This window comes from Ostrea edulis, chromosome 3 (genome assembly GCF_947568905.1).
Source record: "Ostrea edulis chromosome 3, xbOstEdul1.1, whole genome shotgun sequence".
Lineage (NCBI taxonomy): Eukaryota > Metazoa > Mollusca > Bivalvia > Ostreida > Ostreidae > Ostrea > Ostrea edulis.
In genome coordinates this window covers 41,527,140-41,539,252 of record NC_079166.1, presented here as the reverse complement: position 1 = coordinate 41,539,252, position 12,113 = coordinate 41,527,140, and positions in this window count along the sequence as shown.

Here is a 12,113-nt window from a genome sequence, read left to right as displayed (position 1 = left end):
GTCCGGCATCGGAAATGCACAAGCCGAGTTGCGCAAGGAATGGGCATAGAGGGAACCGGTAGAAAAGTTTGCAAGAATTATCAAGCAGGGAGCAAAATTTTGCGTACATAAATTTCAGCAGACTTAAATCCTTTGTGACCTTGACCTTTAACCCTTGATCAAAATCAATAGGCTTCTTTGTCTCATCAAGGGCGATAATCCATCTAAGTTTAATTGAGATCCTATAATTTGTTAAAAAATTATAGTGCAGAAAACAAAATTTTCTCCAAATTTCAGTCTATTTATAGCCACTGTGACTTTGACCTTGTGACCCCGGAATCGATAGGCTTCTTGTCTTACTTAATCGATCTAAGTTTGATTGAGATCCTATAATTCGTTCAAGAGCTATGGTGTGGAAAACAAAATTTTCTCCAAATTTCAGTCTATTTATAGCCAGTGACCTTGACCTTTGACCTAGTGACCCCAGAATCGATAGGCTTCCTGGTCTTACTGAGGGTGACAATCCATCTAAGTTTGATTGAGATTGTGTGATTCGTTCAAGAGCTATGGTGCGGAAAACAAAATTTTCTCCAAATTTCAGTCTATTTATAGCCACTGTGACCTTGACCTTTGACCTAGTGACCCCAGAATCGATAGGCTTCCTCATCTTACTGAGGGTGACAATCCATCTAAGTTTGAATGAGATCCTATAATTTGCTCAAGAGCTATGGTGCGGAAATGAAATGTTGATGCGTGCCCGCCTGCCCGCCCAAAGGCACTTCATCAGATCATAAGCCGAGTTCGACTTCATCGCAACTCCGCTAAAAATGAAACACTAGTCAAATAATGTTATTTATTGCCAAGGTATTTGGGATATTATACTGTGGCTCAAACAGGGGGTGAATGAACCTGACAGTATGGGAATCATATAGTGGAATCAGACTTGTGATGCTGGAAATCTATAGTGATTAATAAACTATGCATGTACAAGATCCATAACTATTTTTTTTTCGGTTGGTGAGGGAGAATCCTCATGTCTCTTTCATCTGTAGACAAATAAACAATGTGTTTTGACCAGAGCAATTTCCAATCCTTTTTGCAGCATAAATTCAACATTGTGGCAACTGGGTTAAACTTTGATAGTGAAGTCATACATGGCAGCACCTTATCCCATGATCTTAAAATTTCTGTTCGACACACACTCATGACATCCACTCAAACATTACAGAGTGCAGCAAAATCCCATTGTAATAGGGGATTCAAAATGGATAACTGGTACAAAATATGGTACATACTATTCAAAAAGGATAATGAATTTGACATATTGATGTGTTGGAAAAGGAAATTCTGACATCGGGGCTCTAAGCGTTTTCAAACATTGTCATTTGATAAAAGTGTTCTACATTTTTAAAAATAGAGATTAATATGTCTTTACATACATAGGTGAGAAAGTTTCCATTATTCCTAACCGAGACATACCATGTATGCACAAAAAATTCATAAACAAATATCACACTACTCACGTAGAAAATGTGGACCTTACCGTCATCAAGCGCAGCGAAACACGCCATTTCGAGATTTTCGTCGACGAAAGCTCGGTAACAGTAATGAATAAGGTACACTCATTTTGTATCTATTTTGTGACTTTCTTTATTAAAAGGAACAGTTCTCTAATTTGTAACGTGCAATTACTACGTAATTCAATAACTTGAAGCAGTTTCACTTTGCAACCGGATATAAGAAATTTTATTTCGTATTCCGATCCCAATCGAAAGTTGTTGACTGGGAATGACGTGTTTTAATTCAATATACATGTAACATCAAGCATTTTTTATATCACATTAAAAAAAACCCAAATATATACACATACACAATGTTGTAGAGTTATTTCTTGTAAATTTCCTGAGGTTTCGCCACGGTGTCAATAGGTCTTGTGTGCAGTTGTCGTTCGTTTCCCTATCAATGTTTATAGGTGACGCTGCGCTACAAACGACAATTTTCAACCTTATCTTTTATTTTTCTATGTATATCAGTATCAATTTGATCGAAATTTTGTATTCAAATTGATTTGAATACAATATCATTGCATTTACTTACATGTCAATTATCAAAATTAGATTAATTCAGAAAAGTTACATGGATTATTTAATGGTGGATGTTTATAAAAGTTTATGTTGATTTACCTAGGAGTAAATCAGCTGACACAGAACCCCCGCTGACGACCACTATACAAATCAATACAAATTACTGCGCAGAAAACTGCGTGATGACCCAGGGAGATTGAACATAGTTCAACTCCCAAAAAGTAGACGTTACATCGCAAAAATAGCTACCATGTTCAAAATTTGCGATGGTAACGCCCTGGACTTTTAAAATATTTTTCTTAATAAACTTAAAATTTTGTCCCGTTATAATACACAAAACAAAGACCCGTTCTATATTTAACGATGCAGACTGGAGTTATTCAAAAGATAATTTGTACCGGATTCCGTAAACATTTTCTGTACCAAAACCTTCGACAATTTGACCTGTAAATCTTCTAACATTGTCTAGTTATTGAGTGTAACCTCTGTGGCTTTATATATGTCGTAGAAACTAAAGGATCATTTGATAAAAGAATGTCAGGGCATAGCTTTTAAATAAATAATGGCGGTAATCAACTTTTCTATAATCATTTTAATTCCCATGACCACTCCATCTTGTCCACAAGGGTTATGATTCTAAAATAAAATTACCATCGTATAAGCAATCCAACTTTAAGTACCCCTTCTCGTAGGCAATGAGGAGATCACTGGATCAGGACTTTAGGTACTTTATTTCCATACGGATGCATTGATAATATATACAAAGTAGGAAATTTGAGTAGTCCACAATGAAATAACGTGAGTGTGATGGGACTTTTTCCAAATATACAACAACGTAAACGAACTCATGGACACCGTTCATATAAAAGACCAAATATACACGATGTCACACTGGATTCACTTTTACCTTGCGTCAAAAAACAATTATGTCCACATCGTATTCGAACAAAACTTGACTCTATTCCATTGAGATTTTTGTATGCAAGGCGAAGATAACGAACAGCGATCAATCTCATAACTCCTATAAGCAATACAAAATAGATAGTTGGGCAAACACAGACCCTTGGACACACCAGAGGTGGGATCAGGTGCCTAGGAGGAGTAAGCATCCGCTGTTATTTGCGTTATTTGAACAAGCCAAACATAGTCCATACTTGGATTTTTCAACACCAGAATATAGACTGAACTCTATGATTATGAATGTTGTCCACCACAGACTCTTTAAACCGGGTTATAGATATTTCTTCCGAATCATACCGCCAGATCCTTAAACTCAAATTTACTAACAGAGGAATAGATGCCGTCAGCATAAGCAACATTCTTCGTCATAAAAAGATCAGGTATTTCCTACAAATATACTTCTATTATTGTACTCAAAACCTTTTAATCATAAACAAACCTTGCAGTGCTTAGATATATACCGTCTTATACTTAATCCACTGACGGCTTCGTTAAATCATGATAGCATCAGTCTTTCTCTTTAAATTAGCGACAGAACTTCATTTCTGTTATCAATTCTGTCAAAGATTATGCCAGACGATGAGCTAAATATGTAAAAGGGTGGATTAAAAGTATAAAAGGAATATCAAAATCCCTAGTAGACACATCAAAACAAAAGTACGTACCATATATCCTTCTGTATCTAGCAAACCAGAAGTGATAAAAGAATTAGATAGGTTACACGAGGAATATGTTTAGGTTCCAGCTGACAAAGTTTTAATAACATTGTCATTGTTTGTGAGGCTCATTATTACAACTGTATTGTAAACGAACTTGGCATTAATTCCACATTTAGCAATCGTACTTATACTCCAACTGCCCTCTCAAAAGATGAAATTCTTCAAAATATTGCTTCAGATTTAGACACATTTAATATCCCAGTCAAAGGATGAATAGATATGAATTATCGTACCTAAACTGGATTCCTGAAATTCACAAAAACCAATACCAAGACAAATACATTGCTGGATCGAGTAAATGTTTTACCAAGCCCAGATCTTTGCTCCTCACGAAAATATTAACGGCTGTGAAGGAGAAACTTCAAACATACTGTGCCAAAACCTACATGAAGTGATCTAAATCAAACGTGGATTCTGAAACATTCTGAGGAACGTTTAGTAAATTTGAATTCGCAAAACTTTCCTCAAATTAACAACATCAAACCATACGACTTTTCAATACGTTACACGACTATTCCACATGATGAATTAAATGCAAGACTTTTTGACATCATAGACAGTTGCTTCTGCAACAAAAATGGAAAAAGGAAATATTCTTATCTAGTTATTAGTCATTCAAAAATTTATTTCTTAAACACCATTCTGATTCCACACACAAGTACTCCGAAGATGAAATAAAAAATATGCTGGAGTTCCTCATTGACAATATCTTCGTTAAACTTTGATGATTAGGTCTTCCAGCAGCCTGTTGGAATTCCCATGGGCACGAATTGTGCTCCTTTGTTGTCTGACCTGTTTTTATATTCTTAAGAAGCAGAGTTTAGGAAGCAAAGTTTATTTAAAAGCTTTGACATGAGAAGAAATATCTTGCTGTGGCCTTCAATCGACATTCAGATATATCGACGACATTTTATCTATTAACAACAATCATTTTCATTCATATGTTGATTCGATATATCCCTGTTAACTCGAGATAAAAAAAAAAAAAAAAAAAAAAAAACACTACGGAATCCTCCACATCTGCTTCGCACTTAGATACTTTATTGAAAATGGATATTAACGGCAAACTAACAACTGAATTTAACGACAAAACGGGATGATTTCAGATAGATATATTATTGCGGAAACGTAACAACACTTTTTGCGGGAGAGTAAAAATAACATTTTTCAAAATTTGGGGAGAAAGTAATACGCCCTTGGATAAACGTATATTAAGGAGGAATAATACATCATGGTGTGGATGAAACGTGGAAGATATGTAACAACACTATTTTGAAATTAAAAACTTAAATTTAATTTGTTTAGTCAAAAAATGCAGTTTTAGCAGAAAGCAATCTGAAAAAAGTCAAATACCCCTATTGGACTTGAACCTGTGATCCAGTGGTCGATGTGCTAGCCTACTGAGCTACTCAGTTGCGGAATGATTTTTTTAAATGAATAGACAAATATTACTAATGTTTACATTTTAATCCATGTTTTAAAAGGAAGTCAGCCATTATGAGGATGTAGAGTACCTCCATAATGAGGCTCTCAGGGCATCTGCTAAAAATTAAAGTGGGATATCAAGGAAGCCAATGTCACCTGAGACTAATTGGAACGGTCCTTCGGATGAGACCGCAAAAACCGAGGCCCAGTGTCACAGCAGGTGTGGCACAATAAAGATCCTTCCCTGCTCAAAAGTCATAAGCGCCAAGCATAGGCCTAAATTTTGAAGCCCTTTAGCGGCAATGGTGACATCTCCATACGAGTGAAAAATATACAACCAACTAACAACCTCACGAATATGAAGAATATTTGTTCACTTTTTTGGCCTCCTTGGCAGAGTGGTTAGAGCATCGCGCTCAAAATCACACGGCCTCTCACCTCTGGTCGGCGCGGGTTCGAATCCCGCTCGCGGTAGTAAGTGAGAAAGTTCCCCAGTTTACTTTCGGGGGGTCGATGATCTCTTCCCAAGTACATTGTATCTGAGTTCTCTCTTCCAGTAATAAAAACAGTTTAAACTGGGCATCACCAGAAAAATTGTCGAGTGTGGTGGAAAACAGCAAAACAATCAAACAATTTAAACTAAATAATATGATGTAAACTACATTATGGGAGTTTCACTTTCGATTAGACTTGTACCCTTCGGTAAGTTGTCGTTCAATGTGCTGTCCTGCACCGCACTATTGTATGAAGATAGTCGTAAGTATGCATGCGGCGAATGATTTGCTTATTTGAAACACTATACTCACTCCTTAAACTAACAATGATTGATTGAATTATTACCCTTCCATCATGCAATGCACCACAAACCAACTAATTAATTTTTTAACAGTACTTTCAAGAAATAAAGGTCTTAAAAATCCATAAATTCTAAGTATAACTAATTAAATCATTATGATGTAGTTTCTTTAATTAATTGATTAAACAATTCTCATAATCTTTACTAGAAAAATGGTAGTTGTGCTGATAGAATTTCAACTTCTCGATAAATTCAGACGGTGGCTTATTCATAGCCAGAGTCTTCTAGAAGCATGTCTGTGGACATGTGGGCGTAACAGGGATTTTGCAGGCAAAATATCAAGCAACAGATGTTTTTATTATCAAAATTAAATCTGCATGATTAACTGTAAACATTACGCTTTCCCTATGACTTTTTGTTATGTTCGCGAAGATAATCCTGAGCAATTACTTACCTTATGTTGCATTCCCTGATTCATAGATATTCTTAAGATAACGGTGTTGTACATTATGAAGAATACCTCACTGCTGGATCCAGATTGATATTGATATCAGATAAGCATTAATTTTATTACGGGTGTTGATTGCGATAAGAGAGCATGCTTTCTTAAGTGAAACTGAGTAAGTAAATAAGGACACTTAGAATTTTAAAAAATATATGAATTGTGCATGGAAGATTTGAGTTTTGAAAAACACATCACTGTTCTGTAACAGTAAAATTTGAAGATTTGTCTGAATGTAATCAGGGAAAGAGCTGGCGAAAGTAAAATGGACATGTAGGCATCTGTAACACTTGTTGTCTATTAACATGAATCTAGGAAATGATCGGCGCCTTTGAAGTATACGTTTTCAGCGCTAGGCTATCACGACGTGTTTTCACGGTATTACACGGAGTATATAATTTTACCTTTTGAATATAATGCACAAAAAACGATGAAGAAACTATAAAGATATATTTTCCATGGACAATTTTTGATTGTTCGATTGAGGTGATTTCGTATTCTAACCCTTGATTTTGTTAATTTTCAGATCCTTTGAAATTTGTAGAGTGCTTCATATTGATATTGATTGGCGTTGGTATTTTAAGATGGTTATCATTACTATGCTTCTATACCACCCACCGAATCTACGTGGCATGTTTCTATATCAATTATCACTCTACCACGTGTATGACGTGAATTACAGAATCTTTAGATGTACAAGAACCGCTAGTTATGTATTAATGTTTATAGGTTACGTGGACATTTTTGATTTTATATATATATATATATATATATATACACTTCGTACCAGCGGTGGCCGAGAGGTTCGAATCCCGGCCGCGACACACCTAAGTCGGTAAAAAAAACAGGTAGTGACAGTTCCATCACCAAACGCTCGGCATCAGGTGTGAATGTCACGGGTCCTCGGAGATGACCTTAAAAACGGATGACCCGTGTCACAGTAGGTGTGGCACGCTAAAGAACTCTCACTGCTCAATGGCCGTAAGCGCCGAGATAGGCCTAAATTTGAAGCCCTTCAGCGGTCTTGGTGACGTCTCCATATGAGTGAAAATTTTTCGAGCGAGACATTTAGCAAGATACAATCAATCAATCAATCGTTACTAGCTTGAAAATACGGATGTATATTTAATTGTTATTATAAAATTTAGAAATTCATTTCATAATTAAGGATTATCTCCCTCACGCCTTAGACGAATTTGACTCCATGTTTTTGGCACACTGTATTTCCCTTTGATAGCTCTAAACACACACACACACACACACACACACACACACACACACACACACACACACATATATATATATATATATATATATATATATATAAGATAAGATAAGATAAGATATTCTTTATTTCCTCCAAATTAATGGAGAGTATATCATAATCAAATTATAAACTTATTTGAACAGAACAGGGAAAAAAAATATATTTATAGTATGTACATATTTGAAACTAATGATTATAATCTACAGATTACGGCAGTCTATGACAAAAAAACCTCTATTTTTATACAATGTATTTGCAACAGTTAGCATGATTTGCTTCCATTTTGCATAAGAAATATTTTCAAAGCTTGTACCTTGAACACAACCGATTAAAGATAAAAATTGCCATTCATGATCTTGATATTCAAACAAAGCATACTCTTCTACACTGAGTATTTGTAGAATATTTTCAAGCATAGTTTCTCTGTCTTCCAAGAGGTTAAACAACTTAGCATAAGATGCATATTAAGATTATGTGTATTCCTATTACATAATGGACACAATTTACAAACAATTTTCATTGAAGACACTTGTACTAAAAAGTTAATCAACAATCTTTTGGACGGGTCGTCCTTAACAATTTGCCATAATCTATTAGGCCTCAGCTTTGTGTGTATTTTCCTGAAAAAGTACATATCAGTGTCCACAGAAAGAGAAGCAAGCCATTGCCTTTCTTCTGTTGCCCATATTGCTTTAATAACAAGTTTGGAAAAATCACATTTGTTAAAAACTGTGGCACTGTTGTTTTTGAATAAGTCAATAACTTGATATTTTTCTGCTGTTTGTAACATAATTTTGGTTGAAAAATATTTTTCAGATATCTGAGCATCGACTAGATATTTATAAACTTTATAATGTACAGACGTTTTGTCTGATCTGTGAAGTCTGCCTAGAAACAATAGGCGACACTTGTCTATATAACCCTGTATGGTCCACAGTCCAATATTTGAGATGCTGGAAAGTGATGGGGAAAATTTAGAAAATCCTTGAATGATTCTTGAAAAATGCCTTTGTATATATTCAAGATGTTGTGTGTCCGTAAGTGTTAATGAAGGCCAGATCTCACAAGAGTAGAGGACAGAGGGTAACACGACACGTTTCCATATTTTTGATGAAACAGCTGGATGGATGTCAGAGTTATTAACACCAATAGAATATAATGAGTGAATTTTTGATCTTGCTGCTTTACACACTCGTTCCGCTAGTTTATCACTTTTCATATTTCCTTGTAGAAGGCAACCAGCATAAACAGTACTATCAGACCGAGGGATTTCATTACCAAAAAGAGTAATGCTATAAAATACAGAACATTTGTACGTTTTGTTAAATACAATTGATACACTCTTACATGGATTATAATGAAGTCTCCAAGTAAATGCATACTTTTCTACCTGGTTTAGTAAACATTGTAAGGACCTTGGTGAATTGCTTAATAAAGCAGTGTCATCTGCTAATAAAATACCTGGGATATGTATATCACCTAATATAAGACCATCGTTAGTTTTGCATATTTCGTGTAACAAATCATTTATATACACAAGAAACATAAATGCACTGAGGACTCTACCTTGTCCTACACCTTGTGATATTTTGAAAAGTTTGGAGTTTATACCACCGAATGATACAAAACATTTACTGTCATCATACCAGTTTTTTATAAGTTGCCATAGTCTTGTGTCAATATTAAGGTGATACAATTTATATAAAAGACCATTATGCCAAATTCTATCAAAGGCTTTTTCGTTATCTAAAAATGCACAAAACACTGGAGAACCTTTGTCTACATAGTAACTAATGATTTCTCTTAAAACATAACATGCTGGAACGGCACCATGATCATTCCTAAATCCAAATTGTAATTCATGAGGAAATGATATACCACTATTTATGAAACCATCTTCAATTCTTGATAGTATTATTTTTTCAAACAATTTGCTCACAACAGATGTCAATGTAATCCCTCTATAGTTCGTAGGGTTACACTTATCCTTATTTTTACCTTTGTATATAGATATGATTTTTCCAACTTTGAAGATTTCAGGTACGTATTTTTCTTTAATTATAGCGTTAAATAGTAGACACAATTTTTCAGCAAGTATTTTTCCACTGTGTATAAGATGTTCATTTGTGAGGAAATCCGGACCAGGAGCTTTTCCTTTAGAGAGTAGTTCAATTTGGTGTTTGATCTCCTGAACGGTTATGGCGTCTCGTTGTTCGAAAACAGTATCGTGGTGGTTCAAATTCCTATTGATGTTCTCTACGGTTTTGTCTATGTGGGTTTTGAATTCCTCATCAAACTTTTTAGGATGATACTCTTCGTTGGCAAGATCAGAATAGTATGTCTGCCATAGATTGCACATATCCGCGATGTTTTCTGCGATGAGATCTTTATATTTCAATTTAGTAGGTAATCTTGTACTAGAACGCTTTTTGTTTTTCCACGCAGTTTTATAAAAAGTTCCTATATCAATTTCGGCGACTTTTTCAATTTCATCAAATATTGTACGATTCCAATCTGTTTGTGCGAGCCGATGCAGCTTTCTAAATTTACGTTTTGTATTTTTGTAGTTTATGTATGATTCCCTGTGTTTATCTCTTGGTGATCCGTCAGATTTCCAAATCCTTCTTGAGTTCCGCATTTCGTAATGGGCATTCTGCAGTTCTGATTTTTTCCAGTATGGTTTAAGATGTGGATTGAATTTTCCATACGGTATATGTTCATCAGCAGCTGATAGAAGTGATACGGTAATGTTGACAAGGAACATATCAATGTTTTCCTTCGATAACAGTTCTGTTTCTACTGAGTTCAGAACGTTAGTACATGTATTCTGGAATGCTGTTAAGTCGGTACTGTCGGCAGATTTCCATTTGATAACGTTTCTTGAAAAGTCTGGAGGGAGGTTGGAGAAAACATTAGGAACATCGATTTCACATAGTAGTGGACAATGGTCAGAGACTTTATATTCAAAGTCTTGAAATATTTCTTTATATTTAACTTCTTGTGAAATATATTCAGGGACAAAGATGTAGTCAAGTAGAGACTTGAATTGTTTATCTTTAGTTTGGAAACTAAATTGATTCCCAGATGTAAATAGACTACACATATTTCTATCCTGTATATTTTGAATGAGAAGTTTTGATTTCGGACTTTCGTACTTATTTTGAACGTCTGTGTTAAAATCACCACACAGTACTACAGGACCAATTTCAGTTAATTCATCAAACAAATCGAATACATCTTGCATCACGACTTTGTATTCTTCATAGTTAAGGTTTGTTGAAGGAAGAAGACATCCTATAATGAACATTTTCTGTGAATGATATTCGATTTCTATTGCCATGATTCTTTCATTTGTCTTTATATGTACCTCTCGAACATTAAAATCACTAGAATTTCGAACAAGGAATGCTATTCCTCCTCTTGTGATGTTATGTTTCGATATTCCTGGAGTAGCAAAACATGTTATATTTTCTGGGAATGACGTACGTAATACTGATAAGCAGTTTTTCGGAAGCCAGTGTTCAGATATGAAAACGACATCTGAAAATTCAAGCACATCAGATAACCCTGAAAGGCAGCTGAACACTCCATGTACGTTCCAACATGAGAGGATCATAAAGGTTATGAAAAGAGGCGATACTGACATTACAGTTTTTCTGAGCGGTCCGGTTCAGTGTTTCTGTCATTCCGGATAATCCAATCCCTAACAGAGATGGTATCTGGCCAGAAATCTGGATCTTGGGTTTTCTCGTAGCCATCTTCAGCGATGTTTGCACGAATTACAAATGTAGGGAACCTTCTTGCTGAATGATGAGCGAGGAGACATATGCTCGATACGTTGACATCTTTATTTTCGCACCATTCTTCAATGTCTGCCTTGACGTCCTCGTATGTTGTGCCCCTTGCCTTAATGTTTGCTAAAACAATGCGTTTGGTTCGGCGCTTGTTATACCCCCCGCAACAAGTTGTGGGGGGGGGGGGTATACTGGAATCGGGTTGTCCGTCCGTCCGTCCGTCCGTCTGTAGACGCACTGGTTTCCGGACTCTAAAGCATTATCCTTTCCACCTACCGTCACCATATCATACATATGGACTACCCATGGGATGAAGATGTTCCCTATCGATTTTGGGGTCAAAAGGTCAAAGGTCAAGCGCACTGGACATCTAAGTAGCAATATGGTTTCCGGGCTCTAAAGCGTTATCCTTTCCACCTACAGTCACCATATCATACATATGGACTACCCATGGGATGAAGATGTTCCCTATCGATTTTGGGGTCAAAGGTCAAAGGTCACGCGCACTGGACATCGAAGTAGCAATATGGTTCGGTTTGTCATGCCATTTGTTTTTTACACTCAGAAAAGAGGTAGTTTATACCTAT